A 15,040-nucleotide genomic window follows, 5' to 3' on the forward strand; every position below is an offset into this window, starting at 1 on the left:
AGCCAAGGTTCCAGCAACATCCCCTAGAGAGCTGGACAGTCTGCACTCTGAAGTGCGCCGATGAGCAAAACCCTGACCAATGTGCTGAGTGCTCTGCAGCTGCGGATGGAGCCCGAGGATCAGTGACCAGTGCTATCCACAGAAGGACCCTACCTGCTACCTCTGCCACAAGACCGGACACACCGCCTAGAATTGTCCTTTAAACGAGAAAACCCTGGGGCCGAGGGCCGACACCCAGGAGTAAACTCCCCAGGCCCCTCAGACTGGTACCACAGGTTCGTCGGAGGAAGACCTTTCCTGTCCATTGTGCTGGATGGCATCCCGACGCACGCTCTGCTGGACCCAGGATCTCAGGTAACCATAATGCCTGACGTCCTCTACAAGAGGTTCTGGTCCATGGACGACCTACGTCCGCCAGCTCCAAATCTTTCTGTTTATGCCTCAAATGGACTCCCCCTTAACCTAATCGGGGTTAAGAATGTGACAGTAAAAGTGGGGAAAGTGGAGCTGAAGGACCAGGGACTAATTGTAGTAGAGACTAATCCTGATGATACCAATCCGTATATGGTACTAGGCACTAACATTGTTGGTAACTGTTTGGGAGAAGTTGTGTTCTTGCTCCAACAGATAGCTGACACTGCCAGACCAGGACAGAGGAGGGCGCTGCAGAAGGAGATCCAAGTACTGATGTACCAACAGCAAGTAAGGTTAACAGATGGTGAAATCGGTAATGTGCGGGTGACAGACCCCATACCCATTGTGATCCCCCCAATGAGTGAAATGCTTATCTGGTGTAGAGCCGCCATAGGTCTTAGAGGACAGAGCTACCAGGCTTTAGTAGAACCCCTTTGCTCCGAGCACAGACGCACGCTCTTAACCGCCAGAGGAGTGGTAGATGTACGCAATGGGAGGGTGACCGTCCGTCTTCTCAACTGTGGAGAAGATGAGGTCAGATTGCCACGTTATGCCACTGTTGCCAAATTACATGCTGTAAATAACAACTGCATTCACAAGGCGGAGTCCTTAACCTCACCAGACGAAGTGGAGGATGATGACCCTGCAACCCAGGTGGAGGATTGGTGTCAACAGCTCCATGTTGGGACAGACACCACTCCTGCCCATCAGAAACAGGGTGTACACCGGGTGGTTCAAGAATACGCGCAGGTGTTCAGTAAACATCCACTTGACTTCGGGAGGATTAAGGGGGTTCAACACCATATCCCCACAGGTGACCATCCACCCATCAAAGAATGTTACAGGCCTATGCCACCAGCACACTACCAGAAGGCTAAGGAAATGTTGCACGACATGAGAAAGGCGGGGGTAGTAAGGGATAGTTGTAGTCCCTGGTCAGCTCCCCTAGTGCTAGTTAGGAAAAAGGATGGGAGCATGAGAATGTGTGTAGATTACCGACAAGTAAATCGCATTACACATAAAGATGCATACCCTTTACCACGCATAGAGGAGTCCCTAGCTGCCTTAAAGTCTGCAAATTACTTTTCCTCCCTTGACCTCACTAGTGGGTACTGGCAAGTAGCTGTGGCTGGGGAGGATCGGGAAAAGACGGCCTTCACTACCCCGATGGGACTCTGCGAGTTCAACAGTATGCCGTTTGGACTCTGCAATGCCCCTGGAACATTCCGGAGATTGATGGAGTGCTGCCTGGGACACCGCAACTTTGAGACTGTGTTACTATACCTGGATGACGTGATAGTGTACTCCAAAACGTATTAGGACCACTTGAAGCACCTGGCAGAGGTATTTGAGTCACTGTCCCGGTACGGGATGAAGTTGAAGCCCTCAAAGTGCCACCTGCACAAGAGAAAGGTACAGTACCTGGGGCACATTGTCATTCCAGACGGGGTAGCACCAGACCCGGAGAAGGTCACTGCCATCCAGAAGTGGCCGGAGCCGAAGAACCTCAAAGAGGTGCGTCAGTTCTTGGGACTAGTAGGATACTACCGGAGGTTTGTCAAAGACTACACCAAGAAAGCAGATCCTCTGCAAGACCTCCTGGTAGGGCAGTCCCCCAAAGGCAGAAATTTCACTGGGGTAAGGAGCAAGCCGAGTCGTTTCAGGAGATGAAGGAGATCCTGACAGGCGACGAGATCTTGGCCTACCCTGACTACAGCCAACCGTTCCTGCTGTATACAGATGCCAGCAACGAAGGACTGGGAGCTGTCTTAAGTCAGAAGCAGAATGGTCAAGAGAAAGTGATTGCATACGCAAGCAGGAAGCTCCGCCCGACCGAGAGGAACCCAGAGAACTATAGCAGCTTTAAGTTGGAGTTCCTGGCCTTGGTCTGGAACATCACTGAAATGTTCAAGCACTACCTAGCCTCCAGTAAGTTCACTGCCTTCACTGATAACAACCCCTTGACCCATCTTGAAACAGCTAAGCTAGGGGCACTGGAACAACGATGGATGGCTCGGCTGTCAAACTATCAATTCACAATTAAATACCGGGCGGGCCGCAAGAACGCCAACGCCGATGCCCTGTCCAGGATGCCTCACCAGTCAGACACAGAAGAAGAAGTGGATGACCTGGAAGAGATTGAGTTACCTGCCTTTCACCGGAATGGAATGATCCACGAGCAACGGGCCTCCAGGAGGCAGCGTGGGAAGACGTTAAACCCCCTGCCTCACCACAGCTGGAAAGAGACCCAGGACAGTGACCCGGTTGTAAGCCGCATTAAGGAGCTGATAACCCAAGAAGGTTCCTCCCTGGAAAAAGAAGCGTCTCTGCAAGCAAAGCAGCTGTGGAACGAGAGAAGCCGGATGTTTATCTACCGTGAGAAGCTGTGCCGGAGGTACGTCAATCCAAAAACCCATGAGATGGTATGGCAGATAGTGGTCCCCAAGACAGACATCCAAATGGTGTTGGAGGCCTACCATGATCAGGCGGGGCACTTTGGCTGGAAAAAGCTAGAGACCCTGCTGAAGTGTCGATTCTACTGGGTAGGAATGCGCAGCTCCATTGAGCGGTGGTGCCGGGACTGTGGACTCTGTGGCCTCAGAAGAAAAGACTACAGCAGCCAGAAGGCACCCCTGCAACCCATAAAGATGACCCGACCCCTGGAGATCGTGGCCTTGGACCATGTCAAGCTGTCCCCCAGCAGGTCAGGGTACTCTTATGCTCTGACCATGGTGGATCACTACTCACGTTTCCTGGTGGTCGCCCCCGTCAAAGACCTGACGGCAGAGACAGCAGCAAAGACGTTCCAAGCGTATTTCTGGAGACCCCATGGTTATCCTGAGCAGGTGCTGACGGGCCAAGGCCCGGCCTTTGAGGCTGAGTTGTTCAAGGAGTTCTGCCATCTATACGTGTGTAAGAAGATAAGAACTACACCGTACCACCCCCAAACCAATGGTCTCTGTGAGAAGATGAATAACATCATCATCGACCTGCTAAAGACCATACCACTTGAGGAAAGAAATCTGCGGCCAGACCTACTATCTGACCTAGTAGATCTGTACAATCACATACCAGTAAGTTCCACAAACTGTACTCCAGCATATTTCATGCGAGCAAGGCCAGGAAAGCTGCCCATGGACCTGGAGTTTGGTGTTGTAGAACCAGAAGCGGATGTGACCACTGAGGACTGGGACACGACCAGACAGGAGCAGTACAGAAGAGTACAAGCCTGTGTTGAAGACAGTCTCACTCGGGTGAGGGACAAGCAGGAAGCTCAACACAACAGAGGTGCCCAAGCAGAACCCTTCACACCTGGTGAAGTAGAATTAAAAAGGAAGAGAAGATACCACAAACTTGATAACCAGTGGGAGAGAGAACCCTACACTGTGTTGAATTCAAGATTTGATAATAAGAAGACCTGCATAATTAGTAGAGACGGAGGAAGGACGACTGCAACAGTATCCAGGGATCACCTAAAGTTGTGTCCAGATCTGCTAAAACCCCAAGAGGAAGTGCCTCTCGTTATTCCGGAGGTGCCTAAAGAAGCAGTAATACACACTGACTTAGGAGATTTCCCGGCAGATTGGCCCCAACTAGGAGGAGCAGTAATCATCCCTGTAATCACCTTCTACCCAAAGCAAGAAGAGCCTGTAAGTGCTGAAGAGGAGCCAGCTCAAGAAGAATCCCTGGACGAAGGATCCCCGGTAGGAGAAGAGCAAGAAGGCCCAGCCAATGGTGAACTTGTCAGTCCTGTAGAGAGGTCAATGCAGCCTTGTAGCCCCTCCACACCTAGTACTGACAGAAGGGGAGGTAGTGCACCTACTAGTGCTTCATACATCCCAGTTTTGCGCAGATCAACACGTACCACGCGAGGTCAACCCCCTGTCAGATATACTGTGTAAGATAGCTAAACTCTGACAAATGTAGATAGTTACCCCTGGGGTATTATACAGCATTGAATTAAATTGAATTATATTGTGTGTTTTCATGCATATGTATATTATTTTGTGCTTTGCTTTATTACTGAACAGTTCAAGTTATATGGACACTTTGCCTAATGACTTCCTTATTTATCTAAGAACTCCGTGGCTGAGGACTGTGTATAGCCCAAAAACTATTTATTGTATATAATTGCGCTCCCTGGAGTGCCCCTCTTAGGTGACCTCAGAAGTAAAACCTGTCTGGAGTGGCTCTACTGGAGGTCCAACTCGGGATCTTCATGCCCTGCAGCCACCCCAGGGCCTACGTTGAGGGTTTCGGACAGGTCCCTCAAACCACCAAGTACTCTACCCTGTGAGATGGACATCCTGTTTGGGAACCTCACCATAAGAGACTTGAATTCTGAGGACGCTTTGTACCTGTTTATGTTATTATGCAACGTTTAAGAAATGTGCCTCCCATAAAGGGAAGAGTTATTGCATTGTTAATGTTTACTATTGTTGTTTTAAAATGTACTTCAGCCCGGGAGTGCTGAGCTTTGCTAGGGGGGAATGTGGCGCCCAGCTGCGCTTGGTACCACAGATCCTAGAAGGGTGCATTAATGGAATCCTCCACAAGAGGCCCCCATAAACATTCACACATCTCCACCTTCCACCTCAGACCAGCAGAGGGAGCCCGTTAGTGATATAAATAGGGAAGGTGGAGCTAGGCAGTTAGTTAGTCTGGAGTGCACAGAGAGTGAAAAGCTGTGTGTGCGGAGAAGCACGTGGGTTGCTGTGTAGGCAAGCTAGGCCTCCAGCGGTCCTGAAGCCCAGTCTAGACTCAGGAGCTCAAGTAAGTGAGCCCAAGGTGTGCCCACGCCTGTAAGAGCGGTGAAGAGCGGCAAGCTGCCGTTAGTGTGAGTAGCCTAGTGAGGGCCCAAGCGTGGCCGAAGGCGAGTGGAAAGTGAGTAGCAGTGGGGGCAGAGGAGCTTACCCAGCTCGCCCCGAAACATATACCGGACACCGGGTCCGAGCTTACCGGGATTTCTACGACCCAGTAAGGCATAACCGGAATCCCTGGAGAACTACAGATCCCAGGTTCATCAGAAAGCTGATACTTAACAGAGCCAGGAGACACATAGGCCCCGTAAACTGGGAGCGTGCACTCCAAGAGAAGGCCCTACCACAACGTCAGCCGTGCAGGACAGAGATAAAGTTAGGCCTAGCTTCAGGCAGGTCATAAACTTAATACGCAGAGGCAAGAAACAAGAGGCCCTACACCCGCTCATTGGGGAGGATCCTGATATGCACCCTTCACCCTACAGTGCTCCGGGATGTGCCTGAACTACCACCAGTAAAAGGTACTGAAGTGACTACCGTGTCCGTCCCCGTTCTTGCTCTGACCCGGCTGGGTCTCGCCTGTCCTGCATTCTCCTCGCCATACGCTGCCCTGAGGCCTAGCTCCACCTGTGGGGAGCTATACCATCGAGCTGCCTTATCACCGGCCTCGGTGGACTGCCGCAGCGCTGGTGATTCTCACCAGAAACCACAGGTGGCGTCACGAACTTCCATAAAATTAACAAACAATCCCCTTTTAAAAGCTGACCCCAGGGTACGGGCCCGGGAGCCGACCACCGTGACATCCTCAAGGCCAGACAAAGGCCCGGGTACCGAGTCATCTGCATCCAACACATTCCACTTCAGTGGGGGAAGGCGAGATTGCTCCTAAGAGAGAGATAGTCCCTGGTCCCTAGCTGGAGGGTGGAACCATGTAGTGGGTGTGGGTGGACGATGTAGTTCAGGGGAGCAGAGGAAAGGAAGTGATATAAAAGAGGGAACAATCTTAGGGAGTCAGGTCAATCAGAGGAGGATAGTGAAAGGAGCAGGAGCTCTGTTGGAGCTCTGCTCAGGAGGAGGGTCTAGTGAGAGGCCCAAGAGGTAAGACCAACTGAGGAGAGGAGCAGGAAAGAAGACTCCAGGAGGAATGAGGGGATCCTATGGGTACGGGCAGTGCTAGAGGCCACCCGTACGCCCGAATCTACCAGGACGTGGAAAGATCAAGCCACAGAGGGGACCGGCCCCTAACTAGTGAGAATTGCAATGTTCAGCTAGAAACCGGAGGCTTCTGTACTTTTAGGGTGCAGTTGCCACAGCCACAATTACATCGCTGAAAAGGTGACCACAGAGGGTCCAGGGGACTGCAGGTCCCCCAACAAGACCTGAGGCTACCGACTTGGGACACTGATTGTGAGGCGCAGGGCAGAAGGGTGAGAGCCAGCGCAGGAAGACGACTGAGAAAGGCACACAGAAGGGGGTCCCGTTAAGTGCTCTTGGATTACCTGAGGGATTGCTGAACCCCTCCCTGAGTAAGCACAGAACGATATGGGAAGTTACACTGGTACCTGTAACTTGGAATTCAACAACTGTGAGTAAACTCTGAAGACTGCACCCCACTGTCTCTGTGAATTACTGCTGCGCCATTACCCCCTGCACTACACTGCAACATCCATAACATCTTTAACAACTCAGCACAGCCCTGGAGGTAAGCTCTACCTGTGGAGAGCTAAACCAACTCCGCTGCACTTACATCAGCTCCAGAGGACCTGCTCCGCAGCGGCGGCTCCATATAGCCGCATACCACAGGTGGCGTCACAAACTATGTATAAAAACTATAAATCCCCTGTAAATATCCCCTTTTGATTGACCGCCCTGGGTCACGGACCAGGTCACGGCCACTGTGACATCTCCCCTAGCAACGACCGGCCTGTCACCGAGTACCCCACGGCCCAGGGGGCGCGTCACAAGTACACAGCAGCAGCATCTACGCAATAGACAAAAAGGGGAGGTTTGTATTCCTAAAAGGCTTTGTGTAAAACAAATTAACATATATATCTAAGAACATTTTTGAAAAAAGTGACCGAATCACAGACTGAATTACAACTAATATTTATTTGTCAGTGACTTGGGCCTGATTCATAAAGATTGGTATGCAAGAGTTGTTTTGGAGTAAGATGCGACAAACCCATTAAAAAGGACGTGCACCGCTCAATGGATTCTGCACACCGGTGGATTGGCATGTTTTAGTGTAAGGAATGTATTCTAGTCAGAGACTAAAGGATATTTCTGTTGCAATGTACGACATATTTGAGGCCACACGCAGCAATGCCTCTTTTTACGTGTCTCCTCACACTTTTCCAAAAGTTGGCAGTACTGAAGTAAAAACTTGAAAAGTAGCAATGTTTTTATATGCAAAAATGTAGTGACATTTCAAGCAGTTTTATGCCAGAGAACTGGCAAAAACTGCTTGATTAATAGATGAGTCAATGCAATAAACCTTCAAATCAGAAACATCAATTGAATTGGAAATTAAGTGACAGCCTTTTCAAAGACAATTAAGTTAAAGGGGTTGTCCACTGCCATGACAATCCCTTTTTAAATGAAGTATGAACATATTTAAATGATATGTTCATACTCATCAATATATACTCATCTCCCGTATCGACGGCTAGTCACCCGGGGCTCGCGTGACACTGTTTATGCCACATTGTCCTGCAGCCAATCAGCAGTTATTGGTCTGCTGCTCTCTCATTTCCTTTGGACGATCCTCGGGCAAACGTAAGTAGAGAGCAGCCACTGATTGGCTGTTATTTTTATTTTACAAGGGGGACTTCTTTATTTAAAAAGAAACAACTGCTTTAAGCTACATGCATGTAAATGAATATGAAAGCACTTTAAAGAAAGCTGCACTGATGGCTTATGTAACCGCACATAAAGCAATAATCAGAGGCTGAGAAAAAAAGAGAAGACCCACAGCATTCCAACTTCAATCAAGGGAAACATCTATTACAATATGTTACGTGGACGCAAGGGCTTAAATGATGAAATCATCAATTAAATAAATATAAAATGTACTTAGGGTATTTGGCTATTGAGACAGCGCATGCCTCATAACAGCTATATGAAACAAGGTCTGGTAACCAGGGATGCACTCCCTTATCACTCCTCAGTGTATTGTGCGCCTTTGTAATACAACTAACCAGTGTGCACACTAAGAATATTAGACTGTGCTCATAGGGAGCATTAAGTGGCAAAATGGGACCTCTAGTGGTCAAAATGGATATTACAACGAAATTCACATTGTGCAGAAGAACTGTTCAGCTAGATTATTAATTGTATTACTTATTTTTAGAGCACCATTGATTCCATGGTGCTGTACATGAGAGAGGGGTTACATGCAAAATACAAATATAAATTACAGTTGACAAAATAACAGAGTGGTACAGAGGGGAGAGGGCCTGCAGTTGAGGGCTTACCGTCTACTGGATAATGGGGAGGAGACAGTAGGTTGGGGAGGTTGTGGCAGCCCCAGTTGGTGGTGAGGTGACATTCACTACAATGTCTACGGTGATACAATGCAACCTCCAAAGATCTGTATTGATGGTACAATATATATTCAAACCAGTCATCTACATTATAGCTCTTTAAAGATAATATTACTATACTTCAAATTATTTCATTAGCACAAATTGATCCTTATTTAGTGGTAACTGCTTCAGGTTATTCAGGTGTAAAAAACTCCATGTAATATAAAAAGGTTGATAGCCTCATATGCAAAGTCTTGAGTCAACCATTGCAGAACGTGTAAGCAACCCGCATTGATATGGACAGAGTTTACACACAAACACTGTCAAACATAGCCCCAACCTCGTAGATAATGGGAAGCGGGCTTCCAGGTCCCAGTAATTAGAAGCTATTTGATAGAACTTGATTCTATGGGGGAAAAAAAGTAAAAGCTAAAAAAAAATCACAGATCTTACTAACTAAATGAAAAAAAATGGAGACAGCCCATACAAAAACCCAATTTCTTTGAAACATAAAAGGATTTATGCAGCCTCAAAATAAAACTTGGCCGTCTCCATAAAATACTGGAATTTTAATTCTCTAAATCGGTTCGCACTCGGCCATTCAAGTCTATGAGTCTGTGGAAAAAATTGGACAGCACTCGGATGAAATCCGAGTGTGGTCCGATTTTCATGGACTGACAAAATGAAGAAGCGGGGCAAATTTTGTTTTCATCTTCTCCTCGCCTGAGAAAATTGAATCACACGGTCATCAAACTCTGATGAGAGTGTGATTAGCATAATTGGCTCAATCTTATCGGATGAGACAAAATACAGTTGTGTGACCCTAGCCTGTTCTTGCCCAGCGGCCCTCTACTGTCTGTTTCCGTCAGTGGTTCAAACCTAAAGAACAACAATCAAACACGTTCAAAGGAAACAAGGGAAAGACATTTCTGGAAACTCTAAAAGTACCTAATATCACACAAACAGACACTGTGAACCCATCTAGCTAGAAATGTGAAATAGCGGATGCAATCAAAAATAGTCCACGCCCATAGAGATTTTCCAGTCCGCAGTGCTTCAGCGTCAAATATACCCGGCTGAGATCATACAGCCAGTGCCAGATAGATGCTGTCCCAACCGCGGGCAACATGTATCAGCTTTCAGGTTCACTTTAACCCCTTAACAACATTAGACGTACTAATACGCGTCTGTGCCCTGGGACTTAAGAGCCAGACCCGTATTAGTACGTCATCGCGATCGCGTGCGCACACAGGCTGTGCGGGTGCGATTGCCGCCGGGTGTCAGCTGATTGTCACAGCTGACACCTGGTACTATGTGCAGGGAGTGGTCCCGCACCGCTCCCAGCACATTAACCCCCGCAATGCTGCGATCGAAGTCGATCGCAGCATTGCGGTGGCAAGGGGAGGTGATCGCAGATACTCACCTCCTCTTCCGGCCTCCAGCGCTGTCTGCCGTGGCTTCCAGGATGTTGCCATGACGACCCGATGTCGTCATGACAACATCCGGGTCACCAGACAACAGGAAGATTGTTAGGACATGCGCAGTGCATCTCCAAACTATCTTCTCCCTGTCCAGCGCTGACTGCCTGCATGGCACAGGGATGGTGCTGCATTCCTGTTCCATGCAGGCGATCAGAATAAAAAAAGTGAAAGTTCCAGAGTGGGACAGAGTAAAAAAGTGTAAAAACCATCAGAAAGTAAAAAAAAAAAAAAAAAAAAATCCACCAAAAATAAAAATATAATGTACCCATCAATAAATATTATTCTAAAAAAAACAAACAATAAAAGTACACATATTTGGTATCGCCGCGTCTGGAACAACCTGACCTATAAAACTGTCCCACTAGTTAACCCCTTCAGTGAACACGGTAAAAAAAAAAAAAAAAACGAAGCAAAAAACAATGCTTTATCATCATACCGCCAAACAAAAAATGGAATAACACGCGATCAAAAAGACAAATATAAATAAAAATGGTACCGCTGAAAATGTCATCTCGTCCCGCAAAAAACAAGCTGCCATACAGCTCCATCAGCCAAAAAATAAAAAAGTTATAGCTCTCAGAATAAAGCTATGCTAAAAAATATTTTTTTCTATAAAATTGCTTTTATTATGTAAAAGTGCAAAACATAGAAAAACGATTTAAATGTGGTACTGCTGTAAACGTACTGACCCGAAGAATAAAGCTGCCTTATCAATTTTACCACACGCGGAACAGAATAAAAAAAAACAAAAAAAACTATTTCTGAATTGTTGGTTTTTGTTTATTCTGCCTCCCAAAAATCGGAATAGAAAGCGATCAAAAAATGTCACGTGCCTGAAAATGGCACCAATAAAAACGTCAACTCATCCTGCAAAAAACAAGCCGTCACATGACTGTCTGCCAAAATCTGGAAAAATTATAGCTCTCAAAATATGGCGATGCAAAAACTAGATTTTACAAAAAATGCGTCTTTTAGTGTGTGACAGCTGTCAGTCATAAAAACCCCATATGATTCTGGTATCACTGTAATCGCACCGACCCGAAGAATAAAGTCGTCTAATCACTTATACCGCACGAGGAACAGCGTAAAAAATAAACTCTCGGGTTAGAGTTGGGCTAGGGTTAGGGCTAGGGTTAGGGCTGGGTTTGGGGTTAGAGTTGAGATGGGGTTGGGATTTTTTTCAAAAGTAAGAAAAAAAGATGACGATATGGCGACTAGTGCTCGCTACTTCAGTTTGCATCGGGTGCTCGGGTATGCATTGAGTATCGTGGGTATTTGAGTGACATGCTCGAGTCTCCGCCCCATATGCTTCGCGGCCAAAAAAACTTTGCGGGGATTGCCTGCCATGCACGAGCGATCCCCGCGTGCTTTTTTTGGGGAGTCTAATAACCGTGAAACATGTGGGGCAGGGACTCGAGCATGTCACTCGAGCACACGCAGTACATGAGTACCCGATGCAAACTCAAGTAGCAAGCACTTGCGCTCAAGACTAATGACAACTTATTCAATATGATGACCTAATGTTATCAAATTCTGTGTCGTACCTCTGGGTTCAAAATGTTCACTATACACCTTAATAAAATCCTTGAGGGGTATAGTTTCCAAAATGGGGTCACTTGTGGGGGAGCTCCACTGTTTAGGCACATCAGGGGCTCTCCAAACGCAACATGGCGTCCGCTAATTATTCAAGCAAATTTTACAATCAAAAAGTCAAATGGCGCTCCTTCCCTTCCAAGCCCTGCCGTGCGCCCAAACAGTGTTTTTTCCCCACATATGGGGTATCTGCGTGCCCAGGGGAAATTGCACAACAAATTTTGGGGTCCATTTTTTCTTGTTACTCCTGTGAAAATAAAAAAAATTGGGTCTAAAGTAACATTTTTGTGAAAAAAGTTAAATGTTCATTTTTTTCTTCCACATTCCAAAAATTCATGTGAAGCAGCTGAAGGGTTAATAAAGTTATTGAATGTGGTTTTGAGCACCTTGAGGGGTGCAGTTTTTAGAATGGTGTCACTTTGGGGTATTTTCTGTCATAAAGACCTCTCAAAGTGACTTCAAATGTGATGTGGTCCCTAAAAAAATGGTTTAGTAAATTTTGTTGGAAAAATTAGAAATCGCTGGTCAACTTTTAACCCTTTTAGCTCCCTAACAAAAAAAAAATTTGGTTCCAAAATTGTGCTGATGTAAAGTAGACATGTGGGAAATGTTATTTATTAACTATTTTGTGTGACATATCTCTCTGATTTAAGGGCATAAAAATTCAAAGTTTGAAAATTGCAAAATTTTCAAAATTTTCGCCAAATTTCCATTTTTTTCACAAATAAACGCAAGTGATATCAAAGAAATTTTACCACAATCATGAAGTACAATATGTCATGAAAAAACAGTCTCAGAATCAGGGGGATCGGTTGAAGCGTTCCAGAGTAATTACCTCATAAAATGACAGTGGTCAGAATTGTAAAAATTGGCCTGGTCATTAACGTGCAAACCACCCTCGGGGGTTAAGGGATTAATAAATGAAACTGAAAGTGAAAAAAAGAGCCACTGTCAGCCTGAATCATTGTTTCTACCCCCACTGCTGTAAAAAAATATGTCCAATATATAAAAAAAATTTCTATGTAAAGGCAAATGCAATTTAAAATGTTTTCTACCGTCCGTTGGGGTAATTATAATAAATAAATAAATAATGTGAAAAATAGACATATATTTTCTATACTTCTCTACATTCACCCCACTATAACAAAAAAAATGTATTCAATATCCGAACATGAAAATCTTTGAAACTGTTAAAATTGCATATACGGTAAAACCCTAAAATGTGTCTGGTCAGGAATGGGGAAAAATATGCCAGTCTTAAAAGGAAGCTGTCAGGTCCCCCATACCCTCCAACCCAGCAGTTTTCATCTATACATGATTAAATTCCCTGCCTAACCAGTCCTGCATAACGTTAATCAGTTAAAAAAATGTTTTAAAAAAAAGCATTTATAAGGTCCCTTTTGCTATGTTAATTAGCCCTCTTTCCATGTTATGAAGTCCCTGTGGCAGGGCCGGCATCAGCACCCGGCGCACCCGGGCAAGTGCCGGGGCCCTGAGCAGGCAGGGGACCCACTCACCGTTGGGCATCCCGGAACGCTATGGGACCCATGAGCAGTGCGGTGCCGGTGTCAGCGCCCACCCCCCCCCCGCTTGCTCAGGGCCCCGGCACAATACTTTCCTCTCCCCATGCCTCCGCAGCAGCTCCGGTCTCTTCCATGGCTTCTGCACTGTGACGTCTCAGGTCAGAGGGGCGGTGATGTCTTTACACCGCGCTCACTCCTGAGCCGTTACAGGCAGCGCAGAGTGGGAAGACGCCACGCGGGTGAGGGGTCTGGAGTAGCGGCAGCAGGTGAGAAGTGAGGTGAGTATTTGATTTTTTTTTTTATATGTATGGAGGCATGGGGCATTATATGGTGGGGGGGACAATTGACATCCTGCATGGGGCATTATATGGGGGGGAACAAGTGACATCCTGCATGGGGCATTATATGGGGGGGACAAGTGACATCCTGCATGAAGCATTATATGGGGGGGACAAGTGACATCCTGCATGGGGCATTATGTGGGGGCCAGTATTCTGAATGGCGCGTTATAAGTAGAGATGAGCGGTGTTCGACTCGAACTGTTCGCCAATCTCAAATTCGAGCTGTTTTAGGCGGTATTCGAGACGTTCGGCGAACACGAACAATTTGAAAAAAATTTGGCTGTTCGAGGTTATGTTCGATAACTGTTCGTGCACCAAAATCATAACTGGATTTTTTCTCAGTAATGCTGAAAATTAATGTTAATACACAGTTTGAGTGTACAGCGGGTCGGGGGGAGGGGCAGGGGATGGATCTCTGCAGAAATAATGAAGATCTCCATTTTTTTTTCTCTTTCCCGCATTTACAGTGGGGAGATGCAATCTGTCAGCCTATCAGCAGCGCACACACGGAGAGAACTGCTTTTTTTCACACAAGCAAGGGCATGGGTCATTGGCAGTGTATGTCACATGTCCTTGCCCTATCAGACCCAGCCATTTCCCCCGTCGCCACCATTTTCTCACTGCTGCAGCTGCGTGTTAGACGGCACCGCTGTTGCTGTGTGCGCTATACTTTCAGTGTTAATTTCAAGACAATTTTCGCACAAATCTACAGATAGCTTGGGAGTAGTGAATAGTTGTGATTGCAGTCCTTTTGAGGACTAGGTTACATCATTTCCTACGAATTTTATCAGGCAGGTCTGTGCTCTTAAATAGATAGGTTGGGAGTAAAGACTAATTGTAATTGCAGTCCTTTTGAGGGCTAGGTTACATCAGTTCCTATCACTTTTTGCCAGGCAGGTCTGTGCCACTGCTGTGCAATTTTTTTCACAGCATTTGGCTAAATCTAGCAAACCAAATCCTTTTTGGCCTCTTGCAGTGTGTGTTAGTCAGTGGAGTAGCCTATCTGTGTTGCAAGCTACACCACCTGTGTATAGAATACAAATTTTTTTACTGCACCTAGTGAAGTAAAACCTTTTGGGCATAGCAGCATTCTATTAGTCCATCTATACTAACCTCCACCAGGTTGCAAATTCAATATAATTTTTATCTGCATCTAGCTCTGAAAAAATATTTCGGCTTGTAGCAGTGTGTGAGACTTGTTCTATTAGTCCATCTCTACTAACCTCCACCAGGTTGCAAATTCAATATAATTTTTATCTGCATCTAGCTCTGAAAAAATATTTCAGCTTGTAGCAGTGTGTGGGACTTGTTCTATTAGTCCATCTATACTAACCTCCACCAGGTTGCAAATTCAATATAATTTTTATCTGCATCTAGCTCTGAAAAAATATTTCGGCTTGTAGC

This window comes from Phyllobates terribilis, unplaced genomic scaffold, assembly GCF_046119375.1.
Source record: "Phyllobates terribilis strain yellow unplaced genomic scaffold, ASM4611937v1 Scaffold_1__5_contigs__length_1240528914, whole genome shotgun sequence".
NCBI lineage: Eukaryota > Metazoa > Chordata > Amphibia > Anura > Dendrobatidae > Phyllobates > Phyllobates terribilis.